Here is a 23,914-nt window from a genome sequence, read left to right on the forward strand (position 1 = left end):
CCAGTGTATTAGAACATCGATTCCACCAATATCACCCCTACATTCACCACGGTGTATTAGAACATCGATTCCACCAATATCACCCCAACATTCACCCCACTGTATTAGAACATCGATTCCACCAATATCACCCCCACATTCACCCCGGTGTATTAGAACACCGATTCCACCAATATCAGCCCCACATCCACCCCGGTGTATTAGAACATCGATTCCACCAATATCACCCCCACATTCACCCCGGTGTATCAGAACATCGATTCCACCAATATCACCCCCACATTCACACGGTGTATTAGAACATCGATTCCCCTAATATCACCCCCACATTCACCCCGGTGTATTAGAACATCGATTCCACCAATATCACCCCCACATTCACCCCGGTGTATTAGAACGTCGATTCCACCAATATCACCCCAACATTCACCCCGGTGTATTAGAACATCGATTCCACCAATATCACCCCCACATTCACCCCGGTGTATTAGAACATCGATTCCACCAATATCACCCCCACATTCACCCCGGTGTATCAGAACATCGATTCCACCAATATCACCCCCACATTCACACGGTGTATTAGAACATCGATTCCCCCAATATCACCCCCACATTCACCCCGGTGTATTAGAACATCGATTCCCCCAATATCACCCCCACATTCACCCCGGGGTATCAGAACATCGATTCCACCAATATCACCCCCACATTCACCCCGGTGTATTAGAACATCGATTCCACCAATATCACCCCCACATTCACCCCGGTGTATTAGAACATCGATTCCCCCAATATCACCTCCACATTCACCCCGGTGTATTAGAACATCGATTCCACCAATATCACCCCCACATTCACCCCGGGGTATTAGAACATCGATTCCACCAATATCACCCCCACATTCACCCCGGTGTATTAGAACATCGATTCCACCAATATCACCCCCACATTCACCCCGGGGTATTAGAACATCGATTCCACCAATATCACCCCCACATTCACCCTGGTGTATTAGAACATCGATTCCACCAATATCACCCCCACATTCACCCCGGTGTATTAGAACATCGATTCCACCAATATCACCCCCACATGCACCCCAGTGTATGAGAACATCGATTCCCCCAATATCACCCCCACATTCACCCCGGGATATTAGAACATTGATTCCACCAATACCACCCCCACATTCACCCCGGTGTATTAGAACATCGATTCCACCAATATCACCCCCACATTCACCCCAGTGTATTAGAACATCGATTCCCCCAATACCAGCCCCACATTCACCCCGGTGTATTAGAACACCGATTCCCCCAATATCACCCCCACATTCACCCCGGTGTATTAGAACATAGATTCCACCAATATCACCCCCACATTCACCCCAGTGTATTCGAACAACGATTCCACCAATATCACCCCCACATTCACCCCGGTGAATTAGAACATCGATTCCACCAATATCACCCCCACATTCAACTCGGTGTATTAGAACATCGATTCCACCAATATCACCCCTACATTCCCCACGGTGTATTAGAACATCGATTCCACCAATATCACCCCAACATTCAACCCACTGTATTAGAACATCGATTCCACCAATATCACCCCCACATTCAACTCGGTGTATTAGAACACCGATTCCACCAATATCAGCCCCACATCCACCCCGGTGTATTAGAACATCGATTCCACCAATATCACCCCCACATTCACCCCGGTGTATCAGAACATCGATTCCACCAATATCACCCCCACATTCACAGGGTGTATTAGAACATCGATTCCACCAATATCACCCCCACATTCACCCCGGTGTATTAGAACACCGATTCCACCAATATCAGCCCCACATCCACCCCGGTGTATTAGAACATCGATTCCACCAATATCACCCCCACATTCACCCCGGTGTATCAGAACATCGATTCCACCAATATCACCCCCACATTCACACGGTGTATTAGAACATCGATTCCCCCAATATCACCCCCACATTCACCCCGGTGTATTAGAACATCGATTCCCCCAATATCACCCCCACATTCACCCCGGGGTATCAGAACATCGATTCCACCAATATCACCCCCACATTCACCCCGGTGTATTAGAACATCGATTCCACCAATATCACCCCCACATTCACCCCGGTGTATTAGAACATCGATTCCCCCAATATCACCTCCACATTCACCCCGGTGTATTAGAACATCGATTCCACCAATATCACCCCCACATTCACCCCGGGGTATTAGAACATCGATTCCACCAATATCACCCCCACATTCACCCCGGTGTATTAGAACATCGATTCCACCAATATCACCCCCACATTCACCCCGGGGTATTAGAACATCGATTCCACCAATATCACCCCCACATTCACCCTGGTGTATTAGAACATCGATTCCACCAATATCACCCCCACATTCACCCCAGTGTATTAGAACATCGATTCCCCCAATACCAGCCCCACATTCACCCCGGTGTATTAGAACATCGATTCCCCCAATATCACCCCCACATTCACCCCAGTGTATTAGAACATCGATTCCACCAAAATCACCCCCACATTCACCCCGGTGTATTAGAACATCGATTCCACCAATATCACCCCCAAATTCACCCCGGTGTATTAGAACATCGATTCCACCAATATCACCCCCACATTCACCCCGGTGTATTCGAACATCGATTCCACCAATATCACCCCCACATTCACCCCGGTGTATTAGAACATCGATTCCCCCAATATCACCCCCACATTCACCCCGGTGTATTTGAACATCGATTCCACCAATATCACCCCCACATTCACCCCGGTGTATTAGAACATCGATTCCACCAATATCACCCCCACATTCACCCCAATGTATTAGAACATCGATTCCCCCAATATCACCCCCACATTCACACCAGTGTATTAGAACATCGATTCCACCAATATCACCTCCACATTCACCCCCGGTGTTTTAGAACATCGATTCCCCCAATATCACCCCCACATCCACCCCGGTGTATTAGAACATTGATTCCACCAATATCACCCCCACATTCACCCCGGTGTATTCGAACATCGATTCCACCAATATCACCCCCACATTCACCCCGGTGTATTCGAACATCGATTCCACCAATATCACCCCCACATTCACCCCGGTGTATTAGAACATCGATTCCACCAATACCACTCCCACATTCACCCCATGTATTAGAACATCGATTCCCCCAACATCACCCCGACATCCACCCCGGTGTATTAGAACATCGATTCCACCAATATCACCCCCACATTCACCCCGGGGTATTAGAACATCGATTCCACCAATATCACCCCCACATTCACACCAGTGTATTAGAACATCGATTCCACCAATATCACCCCCACATTCACCCCAGTGTATTAGAACATCGATTCCCCCAATATCACCCCCACATTCAAACCAGTGTATTAGAACATCGATTCCACCAATATCACCCCCACATTCACCCCGGTGTATTAGAACATCGATTCCCCCAATATCACCCCCACATTCACCCCGGTGTATTAGAACATCGATTCCACCAATATCACCCCCACATTCACCCCGGGGTATTAGAACATCGATTCCACCAATATCACCCCCACATTCACCCCGGTGTATTAGAACATCGATTCCACCAATATCACCCCCACATTCACCCTGGTGTATTAGAACATCGATTCCACCAATATCACACCCACATTCACCCCGGTGTATTAGAACATCGATTCCACCAATATCACCCCCACATTCACACCAGTGTATTAGAACATCGATTCCACCAATATCACCCCCACATTCACCCCGGGGTATTAGAACATCGATTCCACCAATATTAGCCCGACATTCACCCCGGTGTATTAGAACATCGATTCCACCAAAATCACCCCCACATTCACCCCGGTGTATCAGAACATCGATTCCACCAATATCACCCCCACATTCACCCCGGTGTATTAGAACATCGATTCCACCAATATCACCCCCACATTCACCCCAGTGTATTAGAACATCGATTCCACCAATATCACCCCCACATCCACCCCGGTGTATTAGAACATTGATTGCACCAATACGACCCCCACATTCACCCCAGTGTATTAGAACATCGATTCCACCAAAATCACCCCCACATTCACCCCGGTGTATCAGAACATCGATTCCACCAATATCACCCCCACATTCACCCCGGTGTATTAGAACATCGATTCCACCAATATCACCCCCACATTCACCCCGGTGTATTCGAACATCGATTCCACCAATATCACCCCCACATTCACCCCGGTGTATTAGAACATCGATTCCCCCAATATCACCCCAACATTCACCCCAATGTATTAGAACTTCGATTCCACCAATATCACCCCGAAATTCACCCCTGGTGTTTTAGAACATCGATTCCCCCAATATCACCCCCACATCCACCCCGGTGTATTAGAACATCGATTCCACCAATATCATCCCCACATTCACCCCGGGGTATTAGAACATCGATTCCACCAATATCACCCCCACATTCACCCCGGTGTATTAGAACATTGATTCCACCAAAAGCACCCCCACATTCACCACGGTGTATTAGAACATCGATTCCACCAATATCACCCCAACATTCACCCCGGTGTATTAGAACATCGATTCCACCAATATCACCCCCACATTCACCCCGGTGTATTAGAACACCGATTCCACCAATATCAGCCCCACATCCACCCCGGTGTATTCGAACATCGATTCCACCAATATCACCCCCACATTCACCCCGGTGTATCAGAACATCGATTCCACCAATATCACCCCCACATTCACACGGTGTATTAGAACATCGATTCCCCCAATATCACCCCCACATTCACCCCGGTGTATTAGAACATCGATTCCCCCAATATCACCCCCACATTCACCCCGGGGTATCAGAACATCGATTCCACCAATATCACCCCCACATTCACCCCGGTGTATTGGAACATCGATTCCACCAATATCACCCCCACATTCACCCCGGTGTATTAGAACATCGATTCCCCCAATATCACCTCCACATTCACCCCGGTGTATTAGAACATCGATTCCACCAATATCACCCCCACATTCACCCCGGGGTATTAGAACATCGATTCCACCAATATCACCCCCACATTCACCCCGGTGTATTAGAACATCGATTCCACCAATATCACCCCCACATTCACCCCGGGGTATTAGAACATCGATTCCACCAATATCACCCCCACATTCACCCTGGTGTATTAGAACATCGATTCCACCAATATCACCCCCACATGCACCCCAGTGTATGAGAACATCGATTCCCCCAATATCACCCCCACATTCACCCCGGGATATTAGAACATTGATTCCACCAATACCACCCCCACATTCACCCCGGTGTATTAGAACATCGATTCCACCAATATCACCCCCACATTCACCCCAGTGTATTAGAACATCGATTCCCCCAATACCAGCCCCACATTCACACCGGTGTATTAGAACATCGATTCCCCCAATATCACCCCCACATTCACCCCAGTGTATTAGAACATCGATTCCACCAAAATCACCCCCACATTCACCCCGGTGTATTAGAACATCGATTCCACCAATATCACCCCCACATTCACCCCGGTGTATTAGAACATCGATTCCACCAATATCACCCCCACATTCACCCCGGTGTATTCGAACATCGATTCCACCAATATCACCCCCACATTCACCCCGGTGTATTAGAACATCGATTCCCCCAATATCACCCCCACATTCACCCCGGTGTATTAGAACATCGATTCCACCAATATCACCCCCACATTCACCCCAATGTATTAGAACATCGATTCCCCCAATATCACCCCCACATTCACACCAGTGTATTAGAACATCGATTCCACCAATATCACCCCCACATTCACCCCGGGGTGTTAGAACATCGATTCCACCAATATCACCCCCAAATTCACCCCCGGTGTTTTAGAACATCGATTCCCCCAATATCACCCCCACATCCACCCCGGTGTATTAGAACATTGATTCCACCAATATCACCCCCACATTCACCCCGGTGTATTCGAACATCGATTCCACCAATATCACCCCCACATTCACCCCATGTATTATAACATCGATTCCCCCAACATCACCCCGACATTCACCCCGGTGTATTAGAACACCGATTCCACCAATACCACTCCCACATTCACCCCATGTATTAGAACATCGATTCCCCCAACATCACCCCAACATTCACCCCGGTGTATGAGAACACCGATTCCACCAATATCACCCCCACATCCACCCCGGTGTATTAGAACATCGATTCCACCAATATCACCCCCACATTCACCCCGGTGTATTAGAACATCGATTCCCCCAATATCACCCCCACATTCACCCCGGTGTATTAGAACATCGATTCCACCAATATCACCCCCACATTCACCCCGGTGTATTAGAACATCGATTCCACCAATATCACCCCCACATTCACCCCAATGTATTAGAACATCGATTCCCCCAATGTCACCCCCACATTCACACCAGTGTATTAGAACATCGATTCCACCAATATCACCCCCACATTCACCCCGGGGTGTTAGAACATCGATTCCACCAATATCACCCCCAAATTCACCCCCGGTGTTTTAGAACATCGATTCCCCCAATATCACCCCCACATCCACCCCGGTGTATTAGAACATTGATTCCACCAATATCACCCCCACATTCACCCCGGTGTATTCGAACATCGATTCCACCAATATCACCCCCACATTCACCCCATGTATTATAACATCGATTCCCCCAACATCACCCCGACATTCACCCCGGTGTATTAGAACACCGATTCCACCAATACCACTCCCACATTCACCCCATGTATTAGAACATCGATTCCCCCAACATCACCCCGACATTCACCCCGGTGTATGAGAACACCGATTCCACCAATATCACCCCCACATCCACCCCGGTGTATTAGAACAGCGATTCCACCAATATCACCCTCACATTCACCCCGGTGTATTAGAACATCGATTCCCCCAATATCACCCCCACATTCACCCCGGGGTATTAGAACATCGATTCCACCAATATCACCCCCACATTCACACCAGTGTATTAGAACATCGATTCCCCCAATATCACCCCCACATTCAAACCAGTGGATTAGAACATCGATTCCCCCAATATCACCCCCACATTCACCCCGGTGTATTAGAACATCGATTCCACCAATATCACCCCCACATTCACCCCGGTGTATTAGAACAACGTTTCCACCAATATCACCCCCACATTCACCCTGGTGTATTAGAACATCGATTCCACCAATATCACACCCACATTCACCCCGGTGTATTAGAACATCGATTCCACCAATATCACCCCCACATTCACACCAGTGTATTAGAACATCGATTCCACCAATATCACCCCCACATTCACCCCGGGGTATCAGAACATCGATTCCACCAATATCACCCCCACATTCACCCCGGTGTATGAGAACATCGATTCCACCAAAATCACCCCCACATTCACCCCGGTGTATCAGAACATCGATTCCACCAATATCACCCCCACATTCACCCCGGTGTATTAGAACATCGATTCCACCAATATCACCCCCACATTCACCCCAGTGTATTAGAACATCGATTCCACCAATATCACCCCCACATCCACCCCGGTGTATTAGAACATTGATTGCACCAATACGACCCCCACATTCACCCCAGTGTATTAGAACATCGATTCCACCAAAATCACCCCCACATTCACCCCGGTGTATCAGAACATCGATTCCACCAATATCACCCCCACATTCACCCCGGTGTATTAGAACATCGATTCCACCAATATCACCCCCACATTCACCCCGGTGTATTCGAACATCGATTCCACCAATATCACCCCCACATTCACCCCAATGTATTAGAACATCGATTCCACCAATATCACCCCGAAATTCACCCCTGGTGTTTTAGAACATCGATTCCCCCAATATCACCCCCACATCCACCCCGGTGTATTAGAACATCGATTCCACCAATATCACCCCCACATTCACCCCGGGGTATTAGAACATCGATTCCACCAATATCACCCCCACATTCACCCCGGTGTATTAGAACATTGATTCCACCAAAAGCACCCCCACATTCACCACGGTGTATTAGAACATCGATTCCACCAATATCACCCCAACATTCACCCCGGTGTATTAGAACATCGATTCCACCAATATCACCCCCACATTCACCCCGGTGTATTAGAACACCGATTCCACCAATATCAGCCCCACATCCACCCCGGTGTATTAGAACATCGATTCCACCAATATCACCCCCACATTCACCCCGGTGTATCAGAACATCGATTCCACCAATATCACCCCCACATTCACCCCGGGGTATCAGAACATCGATTCCACCAATATCACCCCCACATTCACCCCGGTGTATTGGAACATCGATTCCACCAATATCACCCCCACATTCACCCCGGTGTATTAGAACATCGATTCCCCCAATATCACCTCCACATTCACCCCGGTGTATTAGAACATCGATTCCACCAATATCACCCCCACATTCACCCCGGGGTATTAGAACATCGATTCCACCAATATCACCCCCACATTCACCCCGGTGTATTAGAACATCGATTCCACCAATATCACCCCCACATTCACCCCGGGGTATTAGAACATCGATTCCACCAATATCACCCCCACATTCACCCTGGTGTATTAGAACATCGATTCCACCAATATCACCCCCACATTCACCCCAGTGTATTAGAACATCGATTCCCCCAATACCAGCCCCACATTCACCCCGGTGTATTAGAACATCGATTCCCCCAATATCACCCCCACATTCACCCCAGTGTATTAGAACATCGATTCCACCAAAATCACCCCCACATTCACCCCGGTGTATTAGAACATCGATTCCACCAATATCACCCCCACATTCACCCCGGTGTATTAGAACATCGATTCCACCAATATCACCCCCACATTCACCCCGGTGTATTCGAACATCGATTCCACCAATATCACCCCCACATTCACCCCGGTGTATTAGAACATCGATTCCCCCAATATCACCCCCACATTCACCCCGGTGTATTAGAACATCGATTCCACCAATATCACCCCTACATTCACCCCGGTGTATTAGAACATCGATTCCACCAATATCACCCCCACATTCACCCCAATGTATTAGAACATCGATTCCCCCAATATCACCCCCACATTCACACCAGTGTATTAGAACATCGATTCCACCAATATCACCCCCACATTCACCCCGGGGTGTTAGAACATCGATTCCACCAATATCACCCCCAAATTCACCCCCGGTGTTTTAGAACATCGATTCCCCCAATATCACCCCCACATCCACCCCGGTGTATTAGAACATTGATTCCACCAATATCACCCCCACATTCACCCCGGTGTATTCGAACATCGATTCCACCAATATCACCCCCACATTCACCCCATGTATTATAACATCGATTCCCCCAACATCACCCCGACATTCACCCCGGTGTATTAGAACACCGATTCCACCAATACCACTCCCACATTCACCCCATGTATTAGAACATCGATTCCCCCAACATCACCCCGACATTCACCCCGGTGTATGAGAACACCGATTCCACCAATATCACCCCCACATCCACCCCGGTGTATTAGAACATCGATTCCACCAATATCACCCTCACATTCACCCCGGTGTATTAGAACATCGATTCCCCCAATATCACCCCCACATTCACCCCGGGGTATTAGAACATCGATTCCACCAATATCACCCCCACATTCACACCAGTGTATTAGAACATCGATTCCCCCAATATCACCCCCACATTCAAACCAGTGGATTAGAACATCGATTCCCCCAATATCACCCCCACATTCACTCCGGTGTATTAGAAGATCGATTCCACCAATATCACCCCCACATTCACCCCGGGGTATTAGAACATCGATTCCACCGATATCACCCCCACATTCACCCCAGTGTATTAGAACATCGATTCCACCAATATCACCCCCACATTCACCCCGGTGTATTAGAACATCGTTTCCACCAATATCACCCCCACATTCACCCTGGTGTATTAGAACATCGATTCCACCAATATCACACCCACATTCACCCCGGTGTATTAGAACATCGATTCCACCAATATCACCCCCACATTCACACCAGTGTATTAGAACATCGATTCCACCAATATCACCCCCACATTCACCCCGGGGTATCAGAACATCGATTCCACCAATATCACCCCCACATTCACCCCGGTGTATCAGAACATCGATTCCACCAATATCACCCCCACATTCACCCCGGTGTATTAGAACATCGATTCCACCAATATCACCCCCACATTCACCCCGGTGTATTAGAACATCGATTCCCCCAATATCACCCCCACATTCACCCCAATGTATTAGAACATCGATTCCCCCAATATCACCCCCACATTCACACCAGTGTATTAGAACATCGATTCCACCAATATCACCCCCACATTCACCTCGGGGTATTGGAACATCGATTCCACCAATATCACCCCGAAATTCACCCCTGGTGTTTTAGAACATCGATTCCCCCAATATCACCCCCACATTCACCCCGGTGTATTAGAACATCGATTCCCCCAATATCACCCCCACATTCATCCTGGTGTATTAGAACATCGATTCCACCAATATCACCCCCAGTTTCACCCCGGTGCATCAGAACATCGATTCCACCAATATCACCCCCACATTCACCCCGGTGTATTAGAACATCGATTCCACCAATATCATCCCCACATCCACCCCGGTGTATTAGAACATTGATTCCACCAATACCACCCCCACATTCACCCCAGTGTATTAGAACATCGATTCCCCCAATATCACCCCCACATTCACGCCGGTGTATTAGAACATCGATTCCACCAAAATCACCCCCACATTCACCCCGGTGCATCAGAACATCGATTCCACCAATATCACCCCCACATTCACCCCGGTGTATTAGAACATCGATTCCACCAATATCATCCCCACATCCACCCCGGTGTATTAGAACATTGATTCCACCAATACCACCCCCACATTCACCCCAGTGTATTAGAACATCGATTCCACCAAAATCACCCCCACATTCACCCCGGTGTATTAGAACATCGATTCCACCAATATCACCCCCACATTCACCCCGGTGTATTCGAACATCGATTCCACCAATATCACCCCCACATTCAACACGGTGTATAGAACATCGATTCCCCCAATATCACCCCCACATTCACCCCAATGTATTAGAACATCGATTCCCCCAATATCACCCCCACATTCACACCAGTGTATTAGAACATCGATTCCACCAATATCACCCCCACATTCACCCCGGGGTATTAGAACATCGATTCCACCAATATCACCCCGAAATTCACCCCTGGTGTTTTAGAACATCGATTCCCCCAATATCACCCCCACATCCACCCCGGTGTGTTAGAACATTGATTCCACCAATATCACCCCCACATTCACCCCGGTGTATTCGAACATCGATTCCACCAATATCACCCCCACATTCACCCCGGTGTATTAGAACATCGATTCCACCAATACCACTCCCACATTTACCCCATGTATTGGAACATCGATTCCCCCAACATCACCCCGACATTCACCCCGGTGTATTAGAACACCGATTCCACCAATATCACCCCCACATCCACCCCGGTGTATTAGAACATCGATTCCACCAATATCCCCCCACATTCACCCCGGGGTATTAGAACATCGATTCCACCAATATCACCCCCACATTCACCCCGAGGAATTAGAACATCGATTCCACCAATATCACCCCCACATTCACACCAGTGTATTCGAACATCGATTCCACCAATATCACCCCCACATTCACCCCGGGGTATCAGAACATCGATTCCACCAATATCACCCCCAAATTCACCCCCGGTGTTTTAGGACATCGATTCCCCCAATATCATCCCCACATCCACCCGGTTGTATTAGAACATTGATTCCACCAATAACACCCCCACATTCACCCCGGTGTATTAGAACATCGATTCCACCAATATCACCCCCACATTCATCCCGGTGTATTAGAACATCGATTCCACCAATATCACCCCCACATTCACCCCGGGGTATTAGAACATCGATTCCACCAATATCACACCCACATTCACCCCGGTGTATTAGAACATCGATTCCACCAATATCACCCCCACATTCACCCCCGGGTATTGGAACATCGATTCCACCAATATCACCCCCACATTCACCCCAGTGTATTAGAACATCGATTCCACCAATATCACCCCCGCATTCACCCCGGTGTATTAGAACATCGATTCCACCAATATCACCCCCCCATTCACCCCAGTGTATTAGAACATCGGTTCCCCCAATATCACCCCCAAATTCACCCCGGTGTATTACAACATCGATTCTACCAAAATCACCCCCACATTCACACCAGTGTATTAGAACATCGATTCCACCAATATCACACCCAAATTCACACCAGTGTATTAGAACATCGATTCCCCCAATATCACCCGCACATTCACCCCGGTGTATTAGAACATCGATTCCCCCAATTTCACCCCCACATTCACCCCCGGTGTATTAGAACATCGATTCCACCAATATCACCCCCACATTCACCCCGGTGTATTAGAACATCGATTCCCCCAATATCACCCCCTCATTCACCCCGGTGTATTAGAACATCGATTCCCCCAATATCACCCCCGCATTCACCCCGGTGTATTAGAACATCGATTCCCCCAATATCACCCCCGCATTCACCCCGGTGTATTAGAACATCGATTCCCCCAATATCACCCCCACATTCACCCCGGTGTATTAGAACATCGATTCCACCAATACCACTCCCACATTTACCCCATGTATTGGAACATCGATTCCCCCAACATCACCCCGACATTCACCCCGGTGTATTAGAACACCGATTCCACCAATATCACCCCCACATCCACCCCGGTGTATTAGAACATCGATTCCACCAATATCCCCCCACATTCACCCCGGTGTATTAGAACATCGATTCCACCAATATCACCCCCACATCCACCCCGGTGTATTAGAACATCGATTCCACCAATATCACCCCCACATTCACCCCGGTGTATTAGAACATCGATTCCTCCAATATCACCCCCACATTCACCCCGGGGAATTAGAACATCGATTCCACCAATATCACCCCCACATTCACACCAGTGTATTCGAACATCGATTCCACCAATATCACCCCCACATTCACCCCGGGGTATCAGAACATCGATTCCACCAATATCACCCCCAAATTCACCCCCGGTGTTTTAGGACATCGATTCCCCCAATATCATCCCCACATCCACCCGGTTGTATTAGAACATTGATTCCACCAATAACACCCCCACATTCACCCCGGTGTATTAGAACATCGATTCCACCAATATCACCCCCACATTCACCCCGGGGTATTAGAACATCGATTCCACCAATATCACACCCACATTCACCCCGGTGTATTAGAACATCGATTCCACCAATATCACCCCCACATTCACCCCCGGGTATTGGAACATCGATTCCACCAATATCACCCCCACATTCACCCCAGTGTATTAGAACATCGATTCCACCAATATCACCCCCGCATTCACCCCAGTGTATTAGAACATCGGTTCCCCCAATATCACCCCCACATTCACCCCGGTGTATTACAACATCGATTCTACCAAAATCACCCCCACATTCACACCAGTGTATTAGAACATCGATTCCACCAATATCACACCCAAATTCACACCAGTGTATTAGAACATCGATTCCCCCAATATCACCCGCACATTCACCCCGGTGTATTAGAACATCGATTCCCCCAATTTCACCCCCACATTCACCCCCGGTGTATTAGAACATCGATTCCACCAATATCACCCCCACATTCACCCCGGTGTATTAGAACATCGATGCCCCCAATATCACCCCCTCATTCACCCCGGTGTATTAGAACATCGATTCCCCCAATATCACCCCCACATTCACCCCGGTGTATTAGAACATCGATTCCCCCAATATCACCCCCGCATTCACCCCGGTGTATTAGAACATCGATTCCCCCAATATCACCCCCACATTCACCCCGGTGTATTAGAACATCGATTCCCCCAATATCACCCCCACATTGACCCCGGTGTATTAGAACATCGATTCCACCAATATCACACCCAAATTCACACCAGTGTATTAGAACAGCGATTCCCCCAATATCACCCCCACATTCACCCCGGTGTATTAGAACATCGATTCCCCCAATATCACCCCCACATTCACCCCCGGTGTATTAGAACATCGTTTCCACCAATATCACCCCCACATTCACCCCGGTGTATTAGAACATCGATTCCACCAATATCACCCCCACATTCACCCCGGTGTATTAGAACATCGATTCCACCAATATCACCCCCACATTCACCCCGGTGTATTAGAACATCGATTCCACCAATATCACCCCCACATTCACCCCGGTGTATTAGAACATCGATTCCACCAATATCACCCCCACATTCACCCCGGGGTGTTAGAACATCGATTCCACCAATATCACCCCCAAATTCACCCCCGGTGTTTTAGAACATCGATTCCCCCAATATCACCCCCACATCCACCCCGGTGTATTAGAACATTGATTCCACCAATATCACCCCCACATTCACCCCGGTGTATTCGAACATCGATTCCACCAATATCACCCCCACATTCACCCCATGTATTATAACATCGATTCCCCCAACATCACCCCGACATTCACCCCGGTGTATTAGAACACCGATTCCACCAATACCACTCCCACATTCACCCCATGTATTAGAACATCGATTCCCCCAACATCACCCCGACATTCACCCCGGTGTATGAGAACACCGATTCCACCAATATCACCCCCACATCCACCCCGGTGTATTAGAACATCGATTCCACCAATATCACCCTCACATTCACCCCGGTGTATTAGAACATCGATTCCCCCAATATCACCCCCACATTCACCCCGGGGTATTAGAACATCGATTCCACCAATATCACCCCCACATTCACACCAGTGTATTAGAACATCGATTCCCCCAATATCACCCCCACATTCAAACCAGTGGATTAGAACATCGATTCCCCCAATATCACCCCCACATTCACCCCGGTGTATTAGAAGATCGATTCCACCAATATCACCCCCACATTCACCCCGGGGTATTAGAACATCGATTCCACCGATATCACCCCCACATTCACCCCAGTGTATTAGAACATCGATTCCACCAATATCACCCCCACATTCACCCCGGTGTATTAGAACATCGTTTCCACCAATATCACCCCCACATTCACCCTGGTGTATTAGAACATCGATTCCACCAATATCACACCCACATTCACCCCGGTGTATTAGAACATCGATTCCACCAATATCACCCCCACATTCACACCAGTGTATTAGAACATCGATTCCACCAATATCACCCCCACATTCACCCCGGGGTATCAGAACATCGATTCCACCAATATCACCCCCACATTCACCCCGGTGTATCAGAACATCGATTCCACCAATATCACCCCCACATTCACCCCGGTGTATTAGAACATCGATTCCACCAATATCACCCCCACATTCACCCCGGTGTATTAGAACATCGATTCCCCAAATATCACCCCCACATTCACCCCAATGTATTAGAACATCGATTCCCCCAATATCACCCCCACATTCACACCAGTGTATTAGAACATCGATTCCACCAATATCACCCCCACATTCACCTCGGGGTATTGGAACATCGATTCCACCAATATCACCCCGAAATTCACCCCTGGTGTTTTAGAACATCGATTCCCCCAATATCACCCCCACATTCACCCCGGTGTATTAGAACATCGATTCCCCCAATATCACCCCCACATTCATCCTGGTGTATTAGAACATCGATTCCACCAATATCACCCCCAGTTTCACCCCGGTGTATTAGAACATCGATTCCACCAATATCACCCCCACATTCACACCAGTGTATTAGAACATCGATTCCACCAATATCACCCCCACATTCACGCCGGTGTATTAGAACATCGATTCCACCAAAATCACCCCCACATTCACCCCGGTGCATCAGAACATCGATTCCACCAATATCACCCCCACATTCACCCCGGTGTATTAGAACATCGATTCCACCAATATCATCCCCACATCCACCCCGGTGTATTAGAACATTGATTCCACCAATACCACCCCCACATTCACCCCAGTGTATTAGAACATCGATTCCACCAAAATCACCCCCACATTCACCCCGGTGTATTAGAACATCGATTCCACCAATATCACCCCCACATTCACCCCGGTGTATTCGAACATCGATTCCACCAATATCACCCCCACATTCAACACGGTGTATAGAACATCGATTCCCCCAATATCACCCCCACATTCACCCCAATGTATTAGAACATCGATTCCCCCAATATCACCCCCACATTCACACCAGTGTATTAGAACATCGATTCCACCAATATCACCCCCACATTCACCCCGGGGTATTAGAACATCGATTCCACCAATATCACCCCGAAATTCACCCCTGGTGTTTTAGAACATCGATTCCCCCAATATCACCCCCACATCCACCCCGGTGTGTTAGAACATTGATTCCACCAATATCACCCCCACATTCACCCCGGTGTATTCGAACATCGATTCCACCAATATCACCCCCACATTCACCCCGGTGTATTAGAACATCGATTCCACCAATACCACTCCCACATTTACCCCATGTATTGGAACATCGATTCCCCCAACATCACCCCGACATTCACCCCGGTGTATTAGAACACCGATTCCACCAATATCACCCCCACATCCACCCCGGTGTATTAGAACATCGATTCCACCAATATCCCCCCACATTCACCCCGGGGTATTAGAACATCGATTCCACCAATATCACCCCCACATTCACCCCGAGGAATTAGAACATCGATTCCACCAATATCACCCCCACATTCACACCAGTGTATTCGAACATCGATTCCACCAATATCACCCCCACATTCACCCCGGGGTATCAGAACATCGATTCCACCAATATCACCCCCAAATTCACCCCCGGTGTTTTAGGACATCGATTCCCCCAATATCATCCCCACATCCACCCGGTTGTATTAGAACATTGATTCCACCAATAACACCCCCACATTCACCCCGGTGTATTAGAACATCGATTCCACCAATATCACCCCCACATTCATCCCGGTGTATTAGAACATCGATTCCACCAATATCACCCCCACATTCACCCCGGGGTATTAGAACATCGATTCCACCAATATCACACCCACATTCACCCCGGTGTATTAGAACATCGATTCCACCAATATCACCCCCACATTCACCCCCGGGTATTGGAACATCGATTCCACCAATATCACCCCCACATTCACCCCAGTGTATTAGAACATCGATTCCACCAATATCACCCCCGCATTCACCCCGGTGTATTAGAACATCGATTCCACCAATATCACCCCCCCATTCACCCCAGTGTATTAGAACATCGGTTCCCCCAATATCACCCCCAAATTCACCCCGGTGTATTACAACATCGATTCTACCAAAATCACCCCCACATTCACACCAGTGTATTAGAACATCGATTCCACCAATATCACACCCAAATTCACACCAGTGTATTAGAACATCGATTCCCCCAATATCACCCGCACATTCACCCCGGTGTATTAGAACATCGATTCCCCCAATTTCACCCCCACATTCACCCCCGGTGTATTAGAACATCGATTCCACCAATATCACCCCCACATTCACCCCGGTGTATTAGAACATCGATTCCCCCAATATCACCCCCTCATTCACCCCGGTGTATTAGAACATCGATTCCCCCAATATCACCCCCGCATTCACCCCGGTGTATTAGAACATCGATTCCCCCAATATCACCCCCGCATTCACCCCGGTGTATTAGAACATCGATTCCCCCAATATCACCCCCACATTCACCCCGGTGTATTAGAACATCGATTCCACCAATACCACTCCCACATTTACCCCATGTATTGGAACATCGATTCCCCCAACATCACCCCGACATTCACCCCGGTGTATTAGAACACCGATTCCACCAATATCACCCCCACATCCACCCCGGTGTATTAGAACATCGATTCCACCAATATCCCCCCACATTCACCCCGGTGTATTAGAACATCGATTCCACCAATATCACCCCCACATCCACCCCGGCGTATTAGAACATCGATTCCACCAATATCACCCCCACATTCACCCCGGTGTATTAGAACATCGATTCCTCCAATATCACCCCCACATTCACCCCGGGGAATTAGAACATCGATTCCACCAATATCACCCCCACATTCACACCAGTGTATTCGAACATCGATTCCACCAATATCACCCCCACATTCACCCCGGGGTATCAGAACATCGATTCCACCAATATCACCCCCAAATTCACCCCCGGTGTTTTAGGACATCGATTCCCCCAATATCATCCCCACATCCACCCGGTTGTATTAGAACATTGATTCCACCAATAACACCCCCACATTCACCCCGGTGTATTAGAACATCGATTCCACCAATATCACCCCCACATTCACCCCGGGGTATTAGAACATCGATTCCACCAATATCACACCCACATTCACCCCGGTGTATTAGAACATCGATTCCACCAATATCACCCCCACATTCACCCCCGGGTATTGGAACATCGATTCCACCAATATCACCCCCACATTCACCCCAGTGTATTAGAACATCGATTCCACCAATATCACCCCCGCATTCACCCCGGTGTATTAGAACATCGATTCCACCAATATCACCCCCCCATTCACCCCAGTGTATTAGAACATCGGTTCCCCCAATATCACCCCCACATTCACCCCGGTGTATTACAACATCGATTCTACCAAAATCACCCCCACATTCACACCAGTGTATTAGAACATCGATTCCACCAATATCACACCCAAATTCACACCAGTGTATTAGAACATCGATTCCCCCAATATCACCCGCACATTCACCCCGGTGTATTAGAACATCGATTCCCCCAATTTCACCCCCACATTCACCCCCGGTGTATTAGAACATCGATTCCACCAATATCACCCCCACATTCACCCCGGTGTATTAGAACATCGATGCCCCCAATATCACCCCCTCATTCACCCCGGTGTATTAGAACATCGATTCCCCCAATATCACCCCCGCATTCACCCCGGTGTATTAGAACATCGATTCCCCCAATATCACCCCCGCATTCACCCCGGTGTATTAGAACATCGATTCCCCCAATATCACCCCCACATTCACCCCGGTGTATTAGAACATCGATTCCCCCAATATCACCCCCACATTGACCCCGGTGTATTAGAACATCGATTCCACCAATATCACACCCAAATTCACACCAGTGTATTAGAACATCGATTCCCCCAATATCACCCCCACATTCACCCCGGTGTATTAGAACATCGATTCCCCCAATATCACCCCCACATTCACCCCCGGTGTATTAGAACATCGTTTCCACCAATATCACCCCCACATTCACCCCGGTGTATTAGAACATCGATTCCACCAATATCACCCCCACATTCACCCCGGTGTATTAGAACATCGATTCCACCAATATCACCCCCACATTCACCCCGGTGTATTAGAACATCGATTCCACCAATATCACCCCCACATTCACCCTGGTGTATTAGAACATCGATTCCACGAATATCACACCCACATTCACCCCGGTGTATTAGAACATCGATTCCACCAATATCACCCCCACATTCACACCAGTGTATTAGAACATCGATTCCACCAATATCACCCCCACATTCACCCCGGGGTATTAGAACATCGATTCCACCAATATTAGCCCCACATTCACCCCGGTGTATTAGAACATCGATTCCACCAAAATCACCCCCACATTCACCCCGGTGTATCAGAACATCGATTCCACCAATATCACCCCCACATTCACTCCGGTGTATTAGAACATCGATTCCACCAATATCACCCCCACATTCACCCCAGTGTATTAGAACATCGATTCCACCAATATCACCCCCACATTCACCCCAATGTATTAGAACATCGATTCCACCAATATCACCCCGAAATTCACCCCTGGTGTTTTAGAACATCGATTCCCCCAATATCACCCCCACATACACCCCGGTGTACAAGAACATCGATTCCACCAATATCACCCCCACATTCACCCCGGTGTATTAGAACATCGATTCCCCCAATATCACCCCCACATTCACCCCGGTGTATTAGAACATCGATTCCACCAATATCACCCCCACATTCACCCCGGGGTATTAGAACATCGATTCCACCAATATCACCCCCACATTCACCCCGGTGTATTAGAACATTGATTCCACCAAAAGCACCCCCACATTCACAACGGTGTATTAGAACATCGATTCCACCAATATCACCCCAACATTCACCCCGGTGTATTAGAACATCGATTCCACCAATATCACCCCCACATTCACCCCGGTGTATTAGAACACCGATTCCACCAATATCAGCCCCACATCCACCCCGGTGTATTAGAACATCGATTCCACCAATATCACCCCCACATTCACCCCGGTGTATCAGAACATCGATTCCACCAATATCACCCCCACATTCACACGGTGTATTAGAACATCGATTCCCCCAATATCACCCCCACATTCACCCCTTTGTATTAGAACATCGATTCCACCAACATCACCCCCACATTCACCCCAGTGTATTAGAACATCGATTCCACCAATATCACCCCCACATCCACCCCGGTGTATTAGAACATTGATTCCACCAATACGACCCCCACATTCACCCCAGTGTATTAGAACATCGATTCCACCAAAATCACCCCCACATTCACCCCGGTGTATTAGAACATCGATTCCACCAATATCACCCCCACATTCACCCCGGGGTATTAGAACATCGATTCCACCAATATCACCCCCACATTCACCCCGGGGTATTAGAACATCGATGCCACCAATATCACCCTCACATTCACCCCGGGGTAATAGAACATCGATTCCACCAATGTCACCCCCACATTCACCCCGGTGTATTAGAACGTCGATTCCACCAATATCACCCCCACATTCACCCCGGTGTATTAGAACATCGATTCCCCCAATATCACCCCCACATTCACTCCGGGGTATTAGAACATCAATTCCACCAATAACACCCCCACATTCACCCCGGTGTATTAGAACATCGATTCCACCAATATCACCCCCACATTCACCCCGGTGTATTAGAACATCGATTCCCCCAATATCACCCCCACATTCACCCCGGTGTATTAGAACATCGATTCCACCAATATCACCCCCACATTCACCCAGGGGTATTAGAACATCGATTCCACCAATATCACCCCCACATTCACCCCGGGGTATTAGAACATCGATTCCCCCAATATCACCCCCACATCCACCCCGGTGTATTGGAACATTGATTCCACCAATATCACCCCCACATTCACCCCGGGGTATTGCAACATCGATTCCCCCAGTATCACCCCCACATCCACCCCGGTGTATTGGAACATCGATTCCCCCAATATCACCCCCACATTCACCCCGGTGTATTAGAACATCGATTCCACCAATATCACCCCCACATTCACCCCCGGTGTATTAGAACATCGATTCCCCCAATATCACCCCCACATTCACCCCGGGATATTAGAACATTGATTCCACCAATACCACCCCCACATTCACCCCGGTGTATTAGAACATCGATTCCACCAATATCACCCCCACATTCACCCCAGTGTATTAGAACATCGATTCCCCCAATACCACCCCCACATTCACCCCGGTGTATTAGAACATCGATTCCCCCAATATCACCCCCACATTCACCCCAGTGTATTAGAACATCGATTCCACCAAAATCACCCCCACATTCACCCCGGTGTATTAGAACATCGATTCCACCAATATCACCCCCACATTCACCCCGGTGTATTAGAACATCGATTCCACCAATATCACCCCCACATTCACCCCGGTGTATTCGAACATCGATCCCACCAATATCACCCCCACATTCACCCCGGTGTATTAGAACATCGATTCCCCCAATATCACCCCCACATTCACCCCGGTGTATTAGAACATCGATTCCACCAATATCACCCCCACATTCACCCCAATGTATTAGAACATCGATTCCCCCAATATCACCCCCACATTCACACCAGTGTATTAGAACATCGATTCCACCAATATCACCCCCACATTCACCCCGGGGTATTAGAACATCGATTCCACCAATATCACCCCCAAATTCACCCCTGGTGTTTTAGAACATCGATTCCCCCAATATCACCCCCACATCCACCCCGGTGTATTAGAACATTGATTCCACCAATATCACCCCCACATTCACCCCGGTGTATTCGAACATCGATTCCACCAATATCACCCCCACATTCACCCCATGTATTATAACATCGATTCCCCCAACATCACCCCGACATTCACCCCGGTGTATTAGAACACCGATTCCACCAATACCACTCCCACATTCACCCCATGTATTAGAACGTCGATTCCCCCAACATCACCCCGACATTCACCCCGGTGTATTAGAACACCGATTGCACCAATATCACCCCCACATCCACCCCGGTGTATTAGAACATCGATTCCCCCAATATCACCCCCACATTCACCCCGGGGTATTAGAACATCGATTCCACCAATATCACCCCCACATTCACACCAGTGTATTAGAACATCGATACCCCCAATATCACCCCCACATTCACCCCAGTGTATTAGAACATCGATTCCCCCAATATCACCCCCACATTCAAACCAGTGTGTTAGAACATCGATTCCACCAATATCACACCAACATTCACCCCGGTGTATTAGAACATCGATTCCCCCAATATCACCCCCACATGCACCCCGGTGTATTAGAAGATCGATTCCACCAATATCACCCCCACATTCACCCCGGGGTATTAGAACATCGATTCCACCGATATCACCCCCACATTCACCCCGGTGTATTAGAACATCGATTCCACCAATATCACCCCCACATTCACCCCGGTGTATTAGAACATCGATTCCACCAATATCACCCCCACATTCACCCTGGTGTATTAGAACATCGATTCCACCAATATCACACCCACATTCACCCCGGTGAATTAGAACATCGATTCCACCAATATCACCCCCACATTCACACCAGTGTATTAGAACATCGATTCCACCAATATCACCCCCACATTCACCCTGGTGTATTAGAACATCGATTCCACCAATATCACCCCCACATTCACACCAGTGTATTAGAACATCGATTCCACCAATATCACCCCCACATTCACCCCGGGGTATTAGAACATCGATTCCACCAATATCACCCCCACATTCACCCCGGTGTATTAGAACATCGATTCCACCAAAATCACCCCCACATTCACCCCGGTGTATCAGAACATCGATTCCACCAATATCACCCCCACATTCACCCCGGTGTATTAGAACATCGATTCCACCAATATCACCCCCACATCCACCCCGGTGTATTAGAACATTGATTCCACCAATACCACCCCCACATTCACCCCAGTGTATTAGAACATCGATTCCACCAAAATCACCCCCACATTCACCCCGGTGTATCAGA

Source organism: Somniosus microcephalus, chromosome 11 (assembly GCF_052327205.1).
Source record: "Somniosus microcephalus isolate GS21.2 chromosome 11, FLI_Smic_1.0, whole genome shotgun sequence".
NCBI lineage: Eukaryota > Metazoa > Chordata > Chondrichthyes > Squaliformes > Somniosidae > Somniosus > Somniosus microcephalus.